This window comes from Balaenoptera borealis, assembly GCF_965194805.1.
Source record: "Balaenoptera borealis genome assembly, chromosome: 8".
NCBI classification, from domain to species: Eukaryota; Metazoa; Chordata; class Mammalia; order Artiodactyla; family Balaenopteridae; genus Balaenoptera; species Balaenoptera borealis.
The window spans coordinates 87,374,633-87,393,719 of NC_138865.1; the positions used below are offsets into that span (position 1 = coordinate 87,374,633).

The 19,087-nt window shown below is 49.2% G+C and overlaps 1 pseudogene across 1 annotated transcript in view; it reads left to right on the plus strand.

Annotated features, from left to right (window-relative positions):
• Window positions 1–19,087, plus strand: part of LOC309634247 (large ribosomal subunit protein uL23 pseudogene) — a 49,732-nt pseudogene that overhangs the window by 10,943 nt on the left and 19,702 nt on the right. The window contains exons 2-3 of the transcript XR_014249591.1: window positions 6,425–11,083; window positions 14,910–15,039. The product of XR_014249591.1 is annotated as a large ribosomal subunit protein uL23 pseudogene (transcript). The remainder of the gene's footprint in view (window positions 1–6,424; window positions 11,084–14,909; window positions 15,040–19,087) is intronic.

Sequence of the window (19,087 nt, forward strand, 5' to 3'; positions counted from 1 at the left end):
GGCAGGAGGGAGAAGAGACCTACCTCCCTCCCAGCCAGGAGCTCTTTTAGTACAGCGAACTGAGCACCTCCTAAGTCACACTGCCCCACAGGGTCACTACCAGGAGCCAGGGAACAAATGAACATGAAGATACAGGAACTAGATCCAGAGGACAGGGAGAAAATTAGAAAGGAAGGGGGAAGCAGCAGTAGATCCAGGGAACACGGCGTAGGTACCTCAAAGACCTCAAGTTCCTGGACCATCAAGGGCCAACACAAGTCCCAGCACTTGCTATAAAAGATCATCTCAGGGTTTCCATGACAAAGAAACTGTCAAGATCAGAAAATCACCATTCTACAAGTTGGAGGACCTTCAGAAATTATCAAATCTAGAACCCTGTTTGGTACATATGGGGAAACTGAGGCCCATAAAGAGCTTCATATCCTGCACTGAGTTAGGGGCAGAGCCAGGACTGGAGTCCAGGCCCCTGCCTCCCAGTGTGGGACTCTCTCCATGAGCCAGAATGGGCCATGGAGCCAGCGTTTGGAGGAGGCTTGGAGAAGGGGACGTCAAAGACCGGGTGTTGAGCTCTTTGGAGCCCTGGAGGCTGGTGAGGCAGAAACACCACAGAGGAAACCTGGGGTGTCTCTGTGACAACAGACTCCTGAGGTGCTGTGGAGAAACAAGGGTGGTTGTGATGGGGGAAAGAAGGGCTGTGAAAGTGAAATTTGCAATTTGTGAGAGAGGGAAACTGAAAATGTGCTCTCCATCTCATGCAAATTATCTGTGGCTTTTTGTCCCACACCTGCAGCAGCTCACAGCATATACAACACCAGGATCCATGGGGCGTGGTTCCCATGGTCTGCAGCCGGGAAAATGGGGACAGAGAAGGCTTCCCTCGGTCAGGGAGGGGTGTGTTGGGATGCCCAGTCTCCGTGTGGAGCTGTCCTCTGGGCTGAGAGTGGGCCTCCTTTGTACCTGGCTGAGGCGACCCTGTTAGGGACTACCTCCTAGGCAACAGCACTCAGCCCCCTGCCCAGGTCAGCTCCGGACTCCCTGCCCTCCCCATCTCCTGCCACTCCCCCTTTGTCCTGCCCCCAGATACCCCCACATTTTCATTCCTGTGAGAATTTGCTCATCCTGTGTCTTCTGCTGGAAATGCCCTCCTTCCTTTGCTTCTCCAACCCTGTCAGCCTGGTCAGAAATTCCATGAGGAAACCTCCCCTTCTGCTCCAGGCACCATCAATGTCTCTCTCAGCTGTGCCTCTCAACCTCCTCATCTAGCCTACATCTATTGTACTTTCAATTGTCTATTTACTTTCTCAGTCTCCCGCAGAAGACTGGGAGCCCCTCGAGGGCAGGTACTATGTCAGGTTCATCTTTGTATCCCAAAAGCCAAGCACATCGCTTGGCGCCCATCAGAGGCCAGGATGCAGGCTGCCACCGTGCCAATCAGAGCCAGGACAGACATTGCTAATCAATCATGATCTCCTTTCCCTTGGAGTCTCAGAAGGCTTCACTCTTCAGCATAGAGTTCCAGGCAGGCACTGCCCAGCAACCAAGACTGGCTTTCTTGATGAAACTAGTGGCTCATTAAATGTGTGACTCAGATCTCAGCTGGGGGCTATTGGCCCCTCACAGATTTGGCCCCAGTGCCGTGCTCTGTGCTTACCATGATTGCTGAGAGATGCAAAGCTGACTGCCTCATGGTGCCTCAGCGTCAATCCTGAAGCAATCCAGGCAGGAAACCCACAACCTTTCTCAGCCCACACACACATGCACACATGCACATACTTGCCCACATACACACTTCCCACATGTTCACACTCGCCCACAGGCACACACTTACACATGTATTCCCACTCATACATACACACATTCACACATGCTCACACACGTACATGCTAGCCACACTCCTACATACCTACACATGCACGCTGACACACACACATGCTCTCACGCATGTATACATATTCACACACACATGCACACACTTGTGTCACACACATACATTCACACACTCACAAATACACTCCCATTAAACATTTTGTGAGTTTGGGGAACTTCAGTGAAGATTTCAGGGCTGCAGGGAGGTGTCACGTGACACAACGCATTGTTCCCACTGTCCTTGCAGTTGCAGTTCCTTCTACCCACTCTCTCTACCTTCTCCCCATCTCTTCCCTCCATTCCTCCAGCACTGTCCCACCCCACTGTCAAATTTTTGTCCCTCTGTTTTGCAGAGCCATTCTACTGCCCACTCTGGAGCTGGGGACGGCCCATGCCTGTGCCCGCAGATCCCCACCCACCCAGAGTCAGTTGAATCACGTTTCTCCATCTGGTTTCAAATATTGTTATGAGTAGACAGATAGCTTTAACAAAAGACATTTGTCTACAGCTCTCCGCTTCCCATTCTAAACTAACACAGTTCAATGACAAACACCGTTTAAAGCCTCTACTCGGTGCCCGTCATCATGCCCAGCACTGAAAATAGGGACAATACTGTCCCTAAAATAGCACCAGTCTAATGGCAAAAACAAATAGTGACAAGTAAAGGGTGTGATTAATGCCATGCCTGGAGGCAGAGGAATGACTTCCCTGCTGTGATATGAAGGATGACCAAATCCCAGGGGAACAAGATTGGGAGGGCAGGAGGGGCAGCGTGTACAAAGGGGCAGCGTGTACAAAGGTGCAGGACAGAAAGAGCACAGCTGGCATCCTGTGTAGAGCTGAGGGTAGAGCTAAGGGTAGAGGAGCAGCTTGGAGGAGCAGAGCAAGCAAGCGGAGGCCAGACTGCGCCCGGGCCTGGGGCTGGGGCTGTGACTCCGTCCTGCCAATGACGGACCCTGCGCCACTTGCGAAAGCCATGGTTTGAAGCGGGGCCAGTATCACAGACGTCTTCCCCCAAACCGGCTGAGCCGTGTGCCCATCTGTCCATCACCAAGGCTTCGGAAGAGTGTTCAGGATCTGACTCTCCTCCAACAAACACACACATCAGAGGCAATCAAGGTCTGATTCCTGTCACTGTCGATTAGTTTCACCTGTACTTGAACCTCGTATAAATGGAATCATCCAATATGGACTCTTTTGTCTCTGGCTTCTTTAGTTCACTGTGTCTGTGAGATTCACCCCTGGGTAGAATCTTTTAAAACTTTGTTTCTAACATTGAGAGTTGGGGTGTGAAACTTAGAGGAGCCCAAACTTAACAGTTTTCTAATCACCCCACCACAGAAGCAGGACTCTCATGAAAATTAGCTGTTATCCTCTTCCTTTAAAAGCTTACACAGAACAAAAGCCTCAAGGACCACGATGTATAGCGAGCTCCCCCACCTGCATCGAGCGGCAAGAGTCTCACTCCAGTCCACGACTTAAGAGACTCTATTAAATCCAGGGTGGATTTTCTATGCCCAGTGGTTTTCCATTTTGTCTTTTAATTTTTACTTTAAGGACTTCATTTTAACAAAAGAGCCAAATTACCACCACGCTTTAAAATGAACTTGTTTAAGGGAGTTAAAAACAGACTTCAGAATATGGAGCTTTAATTAACTTTGAAAGATGGTAATTAAACAGCCCCTGTGCCCTGTCTCATGCTTTGCAAAAGCAAAGAAGAGAGACCAGAGACTGGAAGTTCTCACCTTGGCAAAACACTGAGCCACCTGAAGAGCTTTAAAGTTCCACACATCCAGGCTGTACCCCCAGACCGACCACATCCGAATCTGCTGGGTTGGGACCCAGGCACCAGGATAGTTTTTTAAGCTCTCAGATTCCAGTGTGCATTAGAGGTTGAGAATCTCTGCTTTAGATTGATTGACAGCTGTGGACAGTGATGGGATGAGAGACTTGAAGAAAGGGAAATGGGTAAGGCTGAGAGACACAGAGAGGGCTTCACACCAAAATACATCTTAGCTTTGGAAGGAAACGAGGGGGCCACAACCAAGCCACAGGACACCAGAGGACATTTCCAACCTCTGAGGAAGAACTCTGTTATGGGATGAACTGTGTTCCCCCCAAATGTTGAAGCCCTAACCCCTAGTACCTCAGAATGTGACTGTGTCTGTAGATACAGCCTTTAAAGAAGTAATTGGGTTAAAATGAGGCCATTAAGATGGGCCTTAATCCAATATGACTGGTGTCCTTATAAAAAAAGGAAATTAAGACAGACAAAACACCAGGGGGCACATGCACAGAGGAATGACCCTGTGAAGAGGCAGCAAGAGGGCCACCGTCTACAAGCCAAGGAAAGAGGCCTCAGAGGAATCCAACCCTGCCAGCACCTTGATCTTGGACTTCCATCCTCCAGAACTGTGAGAAAATTAATTTCTGCTGTTTTAAGCCACCCAGTCTGTGGCATTTTGTTATGGCAGCCCAAACAGACTAATACATTCCATGTAGCTCTTTGGCCATATGTGTAAAGAGTCTTACAAGGGTTATTCCTCTGGCCCAGTATCCTCACTTCTAGGACCCTACCCTATAAATTAACCAGGAACGGCCTTAAAGAATTAGCAGCTAAGATGTCCACAGAGTATTCTTTGTAGTTGTAGTTATTGGCAATGTTTTGACAGTGGGAGAATGAAGAAGTAAATGATAGCAATCAATTCAACTGAGCAAGAAGAAGCCATTAAGTTATTAAGATTTTTAAAGTTGTACATTCAGCATGATCTCTCACCTATGCGAAAATTCATTGACCTTGATCTTGATCAAGAATCTAATCCTGAGATCTCTTGACTCCATCCCAGGATGCTGGCCGTATGTCTACTTTCTTTGGCCTCCAGCATCTAAGTTACCTACAGGTAGCACCCCCTCCCCAACACACACGGACCCACAGAGAGTCTTCTAGCTTTCCAGCTTGTACCTCTACCTACCTGTCTCTATCCCAAACCCATACACAAGTATATGCATATGAAAAAATGTGTTGAGATGTAACTGCACTTTATGTAAGTTATACGTCAGTTTTTAAAGGTATTTTGAGGTGCAGTGGAAAAAGGCTGGAAGTTAATATGACAGGTACACAGGTGACTGATACAGAGTCTGTGGATCTGCAAGAGGCTGGAGCAGGAGGGTCAGTTTGACTTGGGTTGGAAGTGTGGATGGAATCAGGGAAGGCTTCCCCTGAGACGTGGCTCCTGCACTAAGGATCAAAGGCTCAAAGAACTAATGGTGGAGATAGAGTGTCTCAGAAATTCTCGTTCACAGGCTCGGAGGCCAGTGGGGGATGAATTCAGGTGGGAAGGTGGGGCTGGGGCATGGAGGGTGCTGGGAAAGGACGAGGGACAGAACAGGTCTGCAGATGGAGCTATCTGTTGTGCTGATTCCAGGAAGGATCCTAGCATGGCGGGTCAAATGATCTGTGTTGTCAGTGATCTCAGAGTGGGGTTGGTGGGGAGGCGTGTCAGGCAGCTGTGCTAGCTGTGGGGTGCAGGGGAGAACGGGGGGATGCAGAGGTGGAGTCAAGGGTCCAGATGATGTGGCCGAGGTCCCAAGTCACTGTACTTTGGGGATACAGATGGGTGGGCCAGGCACAGACTGGAGGGCTAGGCTCTGTGGGTCTGTGTGTGTGAGGAGGGGAGGAGGGAACTGATAGGGAACTTAAAGTTTGGGAACCAAAGAAGATAGACACCGGGGGATGGGGCAAGAAGATCTCAGGACAAGGTCTTGGGTTGTGGCCTTGAACCCAGGCTGGCTCAGGGGTTCTTGGCTGATCTGTTTTCTCCTTGTTTGTTTTTATAAGATCAGATTGGAAAGGATTCTTAGAGATTCCCCTCCTCATTCTATTTTATTTTGTATGACCTTTTTTGTCCCCCTTACCCTTACCCCGATTTACAGAGGGCAACACTGAGGCCCAGAAAAGGGTAGAGAGTTGACAAGGAAGGGGAAGGTGGGTGGGTTAAGCGATGTGAACCAAACACGTAAGGGACCTGGCAGGTGTCCCAGGCTTGGCCTGCTCACTTCAGAGCAGCCCTGACCTGGAGGACTGCAGAAGAGACCCTGCCCCCTGTCACCTAGAGAGACCCTGAGCCAGTCATTTCAGGAGTGTGACCCAAATATAATGTAGATATGTGCCTGGTGTATTTGTATAGATCAGCAGCAGTTCCTTCTGAATTTCTGTTGGGTATTTTGCTTGTTTTTTTTTTTTTTTTTTTTTTTAATTATCCAGATTAGCATTAGGTGAACTCTCACGATGAAAGGGTCCCCATTTTGTAAGACCAGCTGTCAAAGTGGAAGTGAGCACATGCCAGGCTTGCCCCCCAGCCAATGTTTAGCGGTCAGAGGACAGTGGGGCCCCCCAAACCCCACTCTCTACCTTGTCATGAATTAATTTCTCCTCACTGTGTAAACAACATGGGCTTTGTAAATGCAACTCTTTCCTAATGTTTAAGTACATTTGCTCTTGTAATGAGCTGAGACCCCAATAACCAGCAATGCAAACCAGCTCTCTTTTCCCAACAAGGCCACCCCCTGGTTTCTGATGCTGGAGGGACAAGTTTGGGACCGCTGAGTTGGGGGGCTTTGGAAGGAAGACAGAGAAAAGAGATGAGCCGTAAATGAAGACCTGGGTCTGTGCATCTGCTCGCAATTGTTTGATGAGGGTCTGCACCATGGAGGGATGCACCACAGAGGGGCCGCCTCATCATCCACCTCTAGGCCTTTACCTCCGCCGTTCTTTCCCCCGGCATCTCTTCCTCCCACCTCTCTGTCCAGCAAAATCCTACCATGTTCAGCGGCCAGCTCAGTGAAGCCTGGCTGGGCAAGCGGGCAGCAGAGAGCCCAGGCTTCAGGGCGGGCAGACCTCTCAGGATTGCTGTGAAGATCTCACATCATGGCCACCATCAGGTCCACCTTGTTCTGGCACCAGTCACTCGTCCTCTGTGGTCGCCCAACACTTTGCACATTTGTATGCTTTGTTTCAGAACAATAAGCATTGAAGCTGCAGAACTGAACACATTCTAAGATCCATTTTTTGAAAAAATGAAAATAAAACTACTGTTTATGTAGACATGAATATAGATGTTTGGGAATGTGTGCATATATATAAAGAAATATGTCTTTATATATTCTTAGAAAGAAATCTGAAGGATACATAACGAAACTATTCCTCTGGCTTATATCTAGGAAGTGGGTTTGGTTTCATATTGTTTGAATTTATTATGAGTATGTATTAGGTTTTTAAGCTTTTAACTGACGTTTCTGAAGAAGAGACGTTTCCTGGGTTTGATCTGTCTTCTCCCCTGGCTGGACATGCCTCTGTTCCCCAGTGCCAGCCCAGGCCAGGGCACAGGGCAAAGTGGGCAAATGTTTGTTAAGTGAATCATGGAGAGTGCAAGTGTGAGCCCTGGCCGCCCCTCCGAGAGGCAGGGACATGATGCTGTGGCATCACAATACTGAAGGGCGCTCGTGAGTCCTCAGGAAATGTTTGTTGAATGAATGATGAATGATGAATGAATGAATGAATGAATGGACGAACGGACAAATGAGAATCCAGTCTGAGTGATCAGAAATTCTGAGTTTATGTTTCTGAATTAACAGTTTTTTAATGTTTTCATATTGGGAACCAAGGAGACAATGAAATAGAATATACCAACTGAAGGGGTCTTGGAAATGTGTTATCAATAAGTGTAAATTTTTTTTTTCATTATAAAGTAACAGAACTATGCTTCAGAAGTTTGAAAAAGAAAGAAGAAAAGGGTATAATCACACCACGCTAACATATGCACTCTGCGTATTTTCACACAGTTCCTTCAGGCTACATGAATGTGTGCACATTTACCTAATCTACATGTTACATAGCAGACTGCTCACACCATTTTCTGTCATGCTTTTTTAAAAAACTTACTGTTATGTCCTCAGCCTTTGTCATCCTGTTATAAAGTCCCCAAACTATTATGAGTGCAGTTGACTTCATCAAGGGAGCATAGATAATTTATTTAGGCAACCATCTGTTGTCATATTGAAGTAGCTTCCCTTTTTTATTACAGCACTGTATTAATTTTTTAACTACTAGCTTTTGCCCAGTGTCTTATAATTTTACTCTGGGGTGCCATTCAGAGTTGCTTCGGCACCTCAGGTCCATGTCTCCAGAAGCAAAGGAGAGCTGAGCAATTGCAAAGTGGCTGAGCCACAGATTATTAATTTACCAGTCCACACGAGATAAGGAGCTTACACCAGAGAGTCAATCACTGCTTCCTTCATTGAGAAATTCTTGCTATGAAAAAGTCAGCTGAACTAAACTGTGAGCCTAGTGACACAGTGATGTACATTCTGGTGCAAACTCCTTACTCCTTCATGGACATTTAACCAAGAATTCTCAGACCAGTGCTGGTCTGCAGGTCACATCCTGAGTAGTACTTGTCTGTACAGCTTCACTGAGCACAGGTGGATTTTGTGGGAAAGTTTACCTCTGGGTGGATTCGTGCTTGGGTTTTGGAAGAGAATAACAGTCCCTCCCCTGACCCTGGTGCTGTACTGTGGCCTTCCTGTGCAACCACACATAAAGGGTGCCCCATCCTGCAGCTGCGGTACTGCTGCTCCCATGCTCTTGGGGGTTTGCGTCGTGTTTCTGCACTGCCATATGCAAGCGTGAACAGCCAGCGCTGCTGCTGGAAGGGAGGAGAGCCCAGGCAACTCAGTCTGAAGGGCCACCATGACAGTTGTGCCGTTGACGTATTTCATAGGACACTTAGGATAGTGTTAAAGATGGAAATTTTTCAATTGAATTTCAATTATTCTCAGAAAAGAAGAAGGAAGGATTTTTCAGGATTTTAAGCTGAAAAGTGACATAGTCAGGTTTGCATTGTAGAAGGAGCAACTACTCTGTGGAGAATAGACTAGAGGGGGTGAAACCAGAAGTGGAGATTCTAGTGGGAGGGTCAGAACTAGATTAGTAGCCTTCACCCTCCCTCACCCACACTCTGGCCTCAGCCTCATCATGGCAGGAGTGTACTCTCCTAGCCCTAGACTTTGGGCTTAGTCTTGTAACTTATTTTGGTCAATGGAATAGGGCAGGAGTGACAGGATACCAGTTCTGAAACTTGACCTTAAGAGGCCTCCCATGTTTCCACCTGCCATGTTGTGCATCTTCCATCACCAGGAGAAGGATGTGCCCAGCTAGCCCGCTGATCCTGGAGGATGAGAGACACATGGAGCAGAGTCACCCCTCCCACTTGTGGACTCATGGACCAGCCCAGCTTAGGTCAGTGGAGCTGCAGAACCATGAGAAAGAACTACCTATTACCGTAGGCCACTGAGAATTTGTGGCTGTTTGTTAGGCAGCATTGCTGCAACAGTGGTAACTGATACAGTGAGGATGGGAGGAAGTGAACAAAGCCAAGGAACACTTAAGCAAGCAGATGGAGCTGGTGGTCAACTGGGCATGTGGGCGAGACTGACAAGAGAGTCTCAGAGGGCTCGGATATTGGGCTCAGGTTTCTGGGTGTTTGAAGGTGCAGTGCCTGGGATGGAGGACACAGGGGAAAAGGACAGGAAGTGACCTCCCACATTAGACTTACGTCATCAGCTCCCTCTCCTTGCCCCTGACCCTTTCTTTTTCTTTGTTTCTGAAGGAGACCGGGACCTGTGTTTCTCAGGATAAGCCCCTCAGGGGCTGAACCACTGAGCGGGATTACATGCATCCCTGCCACACTCAGCGACGCACGGGCCTCCGTCTCTGTCAGAACACCTCCTCTGTTACAGACACATTCGAACGAGCCCTGATTTGGACAAGGTGGTGAATTAGTCTCCCCGGCCATGGGGGCCGTTCAAGAGAGGCCCTGAGATTTCCCAGGGCTAAATACCTGCCTTTGCAGCAGTGAAACCGCCCAAAATATTCACTTTTTATTTCCAGCTAGACAAGTTGAACTCAATTTGCATTGGATAATTATTTTCAATTAAGTGATAACGATCCTGTTTTGTGCAAAAATAATCTTGTCCAAAGGCCAAACAGTTTATCCCATCCAAGAAACAAGGAGGCAGTGACGGGGTAGGCCTATCAGCATGTTCTCCATGCGGCAGAGGGATGCCCCAGCCGAGTTGCTCGTAGGGCACCTCTAACCCCGTGGGCCACGTGGGACCATTGGCCTGGTCTGCCCTCTGATCCCCTGCCCTGCAGCCGCTTTTTTCTGCTTTGAACTAAGAAGGAAGCACCTCCTGACAACTGCCAGGTGCTAGAAAAGCAACTGGTGCAGAGAAAGGCCCAGAACAGAGGCAGGAGACCTGAGTTCCAGACTAGCTGTGTGTCCCCAGGCAAGTCATTCCCGCTCTGGGCCCCAGGATCCTCTGTATGGGGAGCAGCAAGGTTAGATGTGCGGACTGCTCCAGCTCAGATGTTCTGTGATTCTGTCCCTGTCACCCAGAGCTGCCTGGGTCTAGAGCCTGGTTTTCTATAGAGGAACCAGCTAAGCAGCCAAGCCTTGCTTCCTGGGTATTCCCTGTGCTGCTAGGTGGAGGTTCACCCCTACCAGGCAGAGGGAACAGAGACCGAGTTCTGAAGGCTCATTCAGGAGGAGCTTGTTCAAGCCTTCTCATGTGTTCAGGAGCAGATAGCTCCCAACCAGGGGCTTCAGGAGTTGGAGGACTGAATCCCAAAAGATCACAGAAATGGGAAACATCCCAAGGTGTTTTTGTTGGGCATGCACGCCCACACCTGCAGCAATGGAGCGCTCACTTCTTCCCCAGCAGGCCCTTTACCACACCAACCCTTGTGGGAAACCTGTCTGAAAGGCCTCCCTGCCTCCCCAGGACACGTGGGCCTTGGGTCCTCCTGAATGGTCTCTTTTGTCCACCCACCCTGCTGACCTCAACCACTGCCCAGTCAGGCCTTGAGATCAGGTTTAAGGAAGCTATGATGCTGTTCACTTGGCTCTCCAGGCAGCACACCCAGCCAGACCCGTCCCTCGTCAGACCTTCTGATACCCGATGTTGCCCACAACAGTCAGCGTGTGCAGGTTATTTTGAGTCCATTTTCTCACTCGCCACTATTTGTTGCATCTTGTTTAGCTCTTCATAGAACCATGTGGACCTGCAAGTCTCATTGCTTTTTGGAGACGTCATACTCCCGCACTGGACTAGACTTCTTTACTTCCCTTTACAGTCTTCTCTACTGTTGCGAATCTGGGTAAGCCACCTCCCCACCAATTCAGCTGCTGGGAACATCTCCCACCAATGTCTTTTCCTTCTTTCCAATGCTATATTTTCATTATGAGTCTAAAGGTAGATGCAATTATAATTGTACACCGAGAAAGACTCTTCTTTAAGTTCATTCCTTATTGAACTTGAACTTGATTAGATTTATCAAGAACAACAAAACACGCAGCCCAGAAACTGCTCCCCCAAACCGAGGCGGATCAGCTGATCTCCAGCTCTGTGCAGGTGGCGGTGGAGCCCTGTGGCCCCCCGACCGGCCTCCTGACCCCCCCAACCCTGCGTCCTCCCCAGGGGGCTTCAGGGAGGCCAGGGGAACAAGTTGGGAGAAATATGAGGAAGCCACGACAGCACATGCAGGGCTGACTATTTTTAACACAACCCACTCAGCCCTTGAAGAAGGAAATCAGTGTTTGCATGGGGTGGGGAGAGAGGGGTGGATAATGTTTCTGATGTATTAACTGATGTGAATTATTTATTCTGTAAATATTTGTTTATGTGGAAAGATATTTATAAATATTTGTTTATGTGGAAAGAGTACATATTGCTAAGTGAAAATGAAAATGACAGTACATATGATCCCATTATTGGGGGAAAAAAGAAAAACTACCTTCCTGCCCACCCTCCTATTGTTACTTACATAGAAAGAAATGAGGATTAAGGTGGTCCAAACAAAAAACTGATGTGAATATTTGTGCCCAGTACTTCCAATACGTGATGCTTCAGGAAAGGGTGATACAAGAAATCAAGGGGGAAAAGAAAAACTAACATTGATTTTTGTGAAATTCACCACCCATCCAAAAAGCCTGAAACTCAGGAGGCCTTTGGGCACCAGCTTTATGCCATCAGCAGTAGATCTACGGGACACTGACCAGAAAAGCCAGCCTTTCCCTCCTCCATCCTTTCCTAAGACTAGGTAAAGTTCCCCCAGGCTGGAGGAGGAAGAGGCATGGAGGGGAAGCACGAAAGTGTCACGCTGGTGAGCTTCTGAGGAGGGGCCGTGTCCCTGACCCCATACCCAGGGACTTGGCCTGGAGGTGGGGATGATAATAGCCCCCCGTGAGCTGGGGGCCTGAGAGCAGAGAGGACGACAGCCTTGCCGCCCTGCTGGGTGGAGGCAGCAGGAGGCTGAGATGCCTGCACAGAATGTTTGGGCAAACACACTGGGACAGCCTTAGACTAAGGGCTGAGCGGGGGAGCCACAGGCTTCCAGTGCGCCCCAGAGGGACCAGCCTCTTTGCCAGGCCCTACACCAGGCCCTGCTGTCCCTCTGCTTTTCCAGCCTTGGCCGGCGCTCCTCAGAGCTCAGACAGTCCTGCCATTGGGTGGCCAGGTTGGGGAAGGCAGCATGGCTGTGCTGGGGGCGCCTATGTATTCGCTGGTATGCAGCTCTCCTATAGCCCTGGTCACTGACAGATGAGGAAGCCAAGGCTCAGAGCCGTTACGTGGTTTGTCCAGGTCACAGAGTGGAAGTCAGACCATGGTCTGACTTCTTGTCGGTTTCAGCTGACTTCAGCCCCCACATTCTCTACTCAGTGGAGACAAAAAGATCAGAGGTGACAGTGCCACCTTGTATGCCCTTGGGCAGCCTGGGCCCCCAAACCGGACAGGACGAGAGGAGGGAGAGAAGAAACCACAGGAGCCACCATATCTCTTAAGTACAGTTTGCTGTATTCACATTAGGCAGCACAATCTCCGTAAATAAAATTACAGTTCCCAAAGGGATCACGGCCAATTTAAATGTATAAGAGGCCATTAACCTGCCAGGCTGGCTATTAGAATTTAGCACCAGTGTCATTCGTGGTGTGGTTCTGCTATTATACGAGGGCACTAGCGCACTCGGCCTTGGGCTGCCAGGGTGCTGAGGACCAAAGTCACCCAAGAAGCTCTGACCTACCCTCCTAAGGGTTAGCAGAGCTTCCCTCTTCCGAGAATGTCAGATACCCTTCCCTGGCCCCAGCCTCCCCTCTCATTTACCCAGCTGAGTGACCTTGACAGACACTGCAGGTGGGGTCCCTGAAGCTGACCCTGGCGAGTTCAGCAAGCAGGAAGCTTATGGAGGAGGTTCTTGGATCAACACCTGAGGATGGGCGGGGAGGAAGCAGGGGAGGGCAGAGGGAAGATGCTAGCTGCTAGGCAGGCTCCAGAAAGAGGGGAGACCCCTGAAAGTAGAATGTCAAAGGTGTCTGGAGTTACGCGGAGCAGAGCCGGCCAGGCCTTAGTAGCCCCACATAGGTGAGTCATAGATGCAGGCTGCCCGGGGAGGGGTGTGACCGTGGGGGGGCCCATCTCTGCAGCTGAGGCCAGGCAGCTGAGCCTCCATGGAAGAGGGTCTTGGTGGGCAGCAATGACCGATGCTCTCTGGAGCTGCATCCCATCTGTCCAATGAGGGGAATCCTGACCCTGCCTCATGACCCCAGGGCAGAAAGGGATAATGCACGTGAAGCCTAATCTCAGGCCCGCACACAGTAAGGGCTCAGGACATGTCGGCCCTCGTGTGTTATGTCCTGACCCAAATCCCAGGATGACCTGCACTCTGTTCCCTTGGCTTTATACTCCCTCCCCAGCATCCAGAAGGTGTCCAGCCTCTCTTGCACACTTCCACTGGTGGACAGATAACTGCTTCCCAAGCCAGCCCAAGTCACTGTGAAGAGCTTTTTTGTTGTTTAATGTGGTAAATATACATAAAATATACCATTTCAACCATTTTTAAGGTACAGTTTAGTGGCATTAAGTACATTCATAATGATGCATAACTATCACCACCATCCATCTCCAGAACTTATATTATCTTCCCAAACTGACTCTCTAAACCCATTAACACTAACTGCCCATTCTGTCCTCCCCCAGCCCCTGGCAGCCACCGTTCTACTTTCTGTCTCAATTAATCTGACTACTCTAGGTACCGTATATAAGTAGAATCATACAGTGCTTGTCCTCTTGCGCCTGGCTTATTTCACTCAGCATAATGTCTTCAAGGTTCATCATGTTGTAACCTGTGTCAGCATTTCATTCCTTTTTGTGGCTGAATAATATTCCACTGTGTGTATGTACTGCATTTTGTTTATCTGTTTATCTGTTGATGGACATTTGGGTTGTTTGCACCTTTTGGCTATTGTGAATAATACTGATGTGAACATGAGTGTGCACATATCTCTTCAAGTCCTTACTTTCAGTTCTTTGGGGTATATAGCCAGAGGTGGGCCTGCTGGATTATATGGTAATTCTATGCTTAAATTTTTGAGGAAGTGCCATACTGTTTCCCACAGTACCTGTACCGTTTTTGTTGAATGGCTCTGAGAAAACTGTCTCGCGTGCGCTAGACTCTGCATCCCTGCGGCTTCCCTCACGGGCCCTGGCTTTGCCCTCATGAGGCCACATCCCTCATCTGCCCACTTTGCCCTGGGTTGGCCCTGCTGAGTCTTGATGGAGCCTGAGAGCCCCGCTGGGCTCTCTGTGCTGTGGGCAGGTCTCCCCCAGGCCCCATGTCCCCCGAAGTCGGCTCCCCTGGTACACACGCCTCCCACTGCTCCCTGCACAGAGCACGTTTTCTCTTGAGAAACTCCCCTGGGCTGGGAGCATCCAAGCCGCCCTGTTGTGAGGAGAGGGGGCCTCAGAGCTGGGAATGAGCTGGCTGTGGCGCGTGGAATGCAATCCAGGCCCATACCTCAGCCGACCCCACCCACCTTGCAGCTGGTTCTCTCCCCTCACCTGCTCCTCTCCCTCACGCCCCTCCAGCCACACTGGCCTTCCATCTGCCCTCCTCCCAGCTCAGAGCTCCCCTCATTCTCACCCCACAGGTTTCAGCTCAGCAGTCGCCTCCTCAGGGAGACCTTCACTGACCACCTGGCATGAAGTCCCCACCTGCACCTTCTCTCTCACCTCGCGAGCTTGACTTCCTTCACCATGCTCACCGCTGTCCTCCAGCAGGTAAGCCCACAGGGCTGCACCTCCAGTGGTCCCCGGCTCTGTCCCGGTGCCCAGAAGGTGCCTGGCACAGAGGAGACACTCAATGGCAGCTGTGGAATGAACATATGAAGGCCGAGAACCGGTGTCTCCCCCGCTCTCCCCTCCTGGCTGGGGAGTCGGGGCCCTGGGGCAAGGACCCTCTCCTGAGGGTCTCACTCTCATCAGCTGTAGCCTGGACTCAACTGTCCCTAACGCCTCTTCCTGCTTTTCTGAGTCTCCTAAGTTCATTACCCCCACTAACAAAACAAAAATCTCTAAACAGAAGTATAAATGTATCCTCCTGGGAAATTCTGAAGGCATTTTCTACATATAAAGAGGTAACACAGATTTAAAATTGAAATTTTACTCTGCTCTGTTTCCAAATGAGACTGAAAGTTCCTTTGATATTCATAAATCTTTAAAGTATCTAACCTCAATTTCTGAAGGGATGAAGATTGCCTCTTCACCATCCATTCCTGAAGACTCCTGATTTCCCTGTCCTTTATTAAGTCCACCCAGTGGGGTAGTGTGTGTGTGTGTGTGTGTGTGTGTGTGTGTGTGTGTGTGTATGTGTGCAGAGAGGAGTCATGTCATCAACAACAACAGCAAATAAAACCAAATCGCACTTCAGTGGGGAACGGGTGGTGACCACATCTCCTCCGATGGTACCTCCCAAGGCAGCTGCCCCAGACGCTGAACCCGCATGTGTTCTCACTCAGTGCCCTTTCCGCGTCCATGGGAAGGGTGTCGTGATGGCACTTCTGCTGCAGAGCAGTGAAGCCAGTCCAGACCCAGGGCAGCACAGCTGTCACAGGACACTCACGCAGGTGCTCAGCCCACAGCAGGCCGGGCCCATGGGGGCAAGTGAGGAATCGGAGGCCCTCACTCTCCTGGCTGTGGAAGTGCAGGCTCAGCCCCGGCAGGGAGTGTTTCCTTCAACCGCACCCTTCACATGGGCTGGCCTCACCCTGGTCCCCAACCTTGCTGGGGGCTGGGCGCCTGGTGGGAGGAATACCGGATGCAGCTCAAGAGATGCGAGTCCGAAGTTCTGTCTCTGCCACCACATGTGGACCAGGCACACCTCGACTCTCCCCATTTATAAACCAAGAGGGTTAGAATGGATTGTTTGCAAATTTCTCTCTCTGTTTGATGTCTCCTTTATTCCTGGCCTTGTTGCAGCCCCTGAGGTGGGGCTGGAGGAAACCAAGATGAACAGGGTCATGTGGTGACTCTGTCCTCACTGCGCTCAAAGTTTGGACAAAGAGATGAAATATGGGCATGAATGCCATTCGGTGGGAAGGAGGCTTGAGTGTGGTCCAGGGAAGCGTTCTGGAACCTCAGAATGGAGAGTGTCTAGCGGGGAGACCAGAGCTGCTTCCCGGAGGAGCAGGACTAGAGCTGAACCTGCAGTACTGGGGGATATGCATATGCTGAGATGGACGGGGGAGAATCATTACAGAGGAGGATGGGTGGGAGACCCGGCCAGCCCAGCAAAGTGGTCCAGAAGGAACTGCAAGTGAGAACACAAAGTGAGTTTCTTAGTATCCCAGTACTGTGGAGCAGGGAAGAAAGGGATTTGGGGTTTGCTTATATGTGGGGTCAAAGTCTGAACAAAGGATTTTTTTTTTTTTTTTTGCCTGTGACAGTAGCTGGTCTTTGGCCACAGTAGAGGCTTGTTCTGGTGGTGGCATGGATGATTGAGTGGACTCCTCCAAAGAAGTTCTTGGGCCCGTTGCCACTTCTAGCATGAGAGTCCTGAGTGGGACCAGCCTGCACTTAATTTTATAAAAAGGAATTTTATAAAAGTTACATAAGACCATCAGAGGAAATTTGGAAAAGAGTAAAGAAGAAAAATAAAATTACCCCAGCCATCCCTTCATATCATCCTAAGATATTGGGTGTGTTTCTATCCAGTATTTTCCATTAGCGTGGGTGGGCATGGACTGCTGCTGTGTGGCTTATCTCCATATCACATGGTATGGCTCATACTGTTTGGGCACATATTTTATCTTGCTTCTTCCACATGCTTCCATCTCCCCCCTCAATAATACCTCTGTATCCATCAGCTGTTGCTATAACAATCCAACTCAAAATTCATGGCTTAAAACAAGATTTATTATTGCTCATGAGTCTGTGGGTCAAGTGGGCAGTTCTACTGATCTGGGCAGGCCCAGCTGGTCTTGATTGGGGTTGTTTATGCATCTGTGGTCAGCTGGTGGGTCTAAGATGGCCTCATTCACATGTCTTGTGACTGGCCAGCTATTGCCTGGGCAACAGGGGTGACTGTGCCACGTGTCTCACCCTCCATCACATTCTGTGGGTCAAAGCAAATCACAAAAGCATCCCAGAGTCAGAGTGGGAAGGACTGCAAATTTCAGGGTAAAGGGTGTCGATACAGGGAGGCCAGTAATCATAGCAGCAATTATTGCCATCAATCTACCATACTCCTGATTTTCATTTTTTTTTTTTAATTTGTTTTTTGGCTGTGTTGGGTCTTCGTTTCTGTGCGAGGGTTTTCTCTAGTTGCGGCGAGCGGGGGCCACTCTTCATCGCGGTGCATGGGCCTCTCACTGTCGCGGCCTCTCTTGTTGCGGAGCACAGGCTCCAGACACGCAGGCTCAGTAGTTGTGGCTCACGGGCCCAGTTGCTCCGCAGCATGTGGGATCTTCCCAGACCAGGGCTCGAACCCGTGTCCCCTGCATTGACAGGCAGATTCTCAACCACTGCGCCACCAGGGAAGCTCCCCTGATTTTCATTTTTAATGGCAGTAGAGTTTTTCATAGATGTACCACTTCATAGACATACCATTAAATGGGGACATGCCATATTTAATTTGTTTAAAAGTCTTCTCAAATAACGCTTAAGTGAACAACTTGGTAGAGCCTGAGTCTTTGAGGTCAAGGAAAGCAGTGTTTCCCACCCTTAACCAAAAAGCCAAGGTTAAGTAAGAGGATTGAGCCAGAGTGTTCCCAAGGCCCCTTAGAAGCAGCACCCCCTGCACGCCTTCCTACATTCCTCATCTGACTGAATTCAAATGTGCCAGACCAGGATTCTCAGAGCCAGTCGTGGCTGTTGAAATCACTTTAAAGAGTCCCTGTGGATTTCTGGGCCTCGGTTTCCCATCTATAAAACTAGAGGTTCGGACTAAATGGCTGGGGGATTGGGCAAGAACGGTGTTTCTCAAATGATGTCACTCAGATCTAAAAGCCAAAAAGATGCCAGTGACATCCTTCTTACCTGTATTTTTAAATACATAAGAAACACACAAGGCACACGTGTATCATTCTTCCTGCCCTGCAGTGACCCCCCTTTAAGAAATGGTGCCGTGTAAAGAGCAGAGGGGACAGTGAGAGAGGTGCTGGCTGGCACATGCAAGGGTGATGTTAGATGTGTGTCTCCAGGCCAGGCAGCCATCACAAGGCTGCCGATGATTGCTGGTTTCTGTTCAGTGTCTTGTCTTGTAATCTCAACATGTATTTGTGACCTTGCTCAATGTTCATTGTCTGTTAAATGCACTACGAAATTTAATTCCCATGGTTTGTGGCTGAGCAAAAGAGCTTTTAAAAGAAAGGCGGTGTATTTTAACTCATGAGCTCTTGTTATCATTTTTTTAAGACAGTTTTTTTTAGAGCAGTTTTAGATTCACAGCAAAATTGAGAGGAAGGTAGAGAGGTTTCTCATATCCCCCCTCCTGCACACATGCACAGCCTCCCTTGTCAGCATCCTGTACCAGAGTGGTACATTTTTAACCAAGGATGAACCTACACTGACATATCATCGTCACCCAAAGTCCATGGTTAACCTTAGGGTTCACTCTTGGTGTTGTATATTCTATGGGTTTGGACAAATGTATAATGACATGTACCCATCACTGTGGTATCATACAGAGCATCTTCACTGCCTTAAAAATCCTCTGTGCTCTGCCTGTTCATTCCTCCATGCCCACCTCCACCCCCTGCAACCACTTACCTTTTACTGTTTCCATAGTTTTGCCTTTTCCAGAATAGCATATACTTGGAATCATACCATA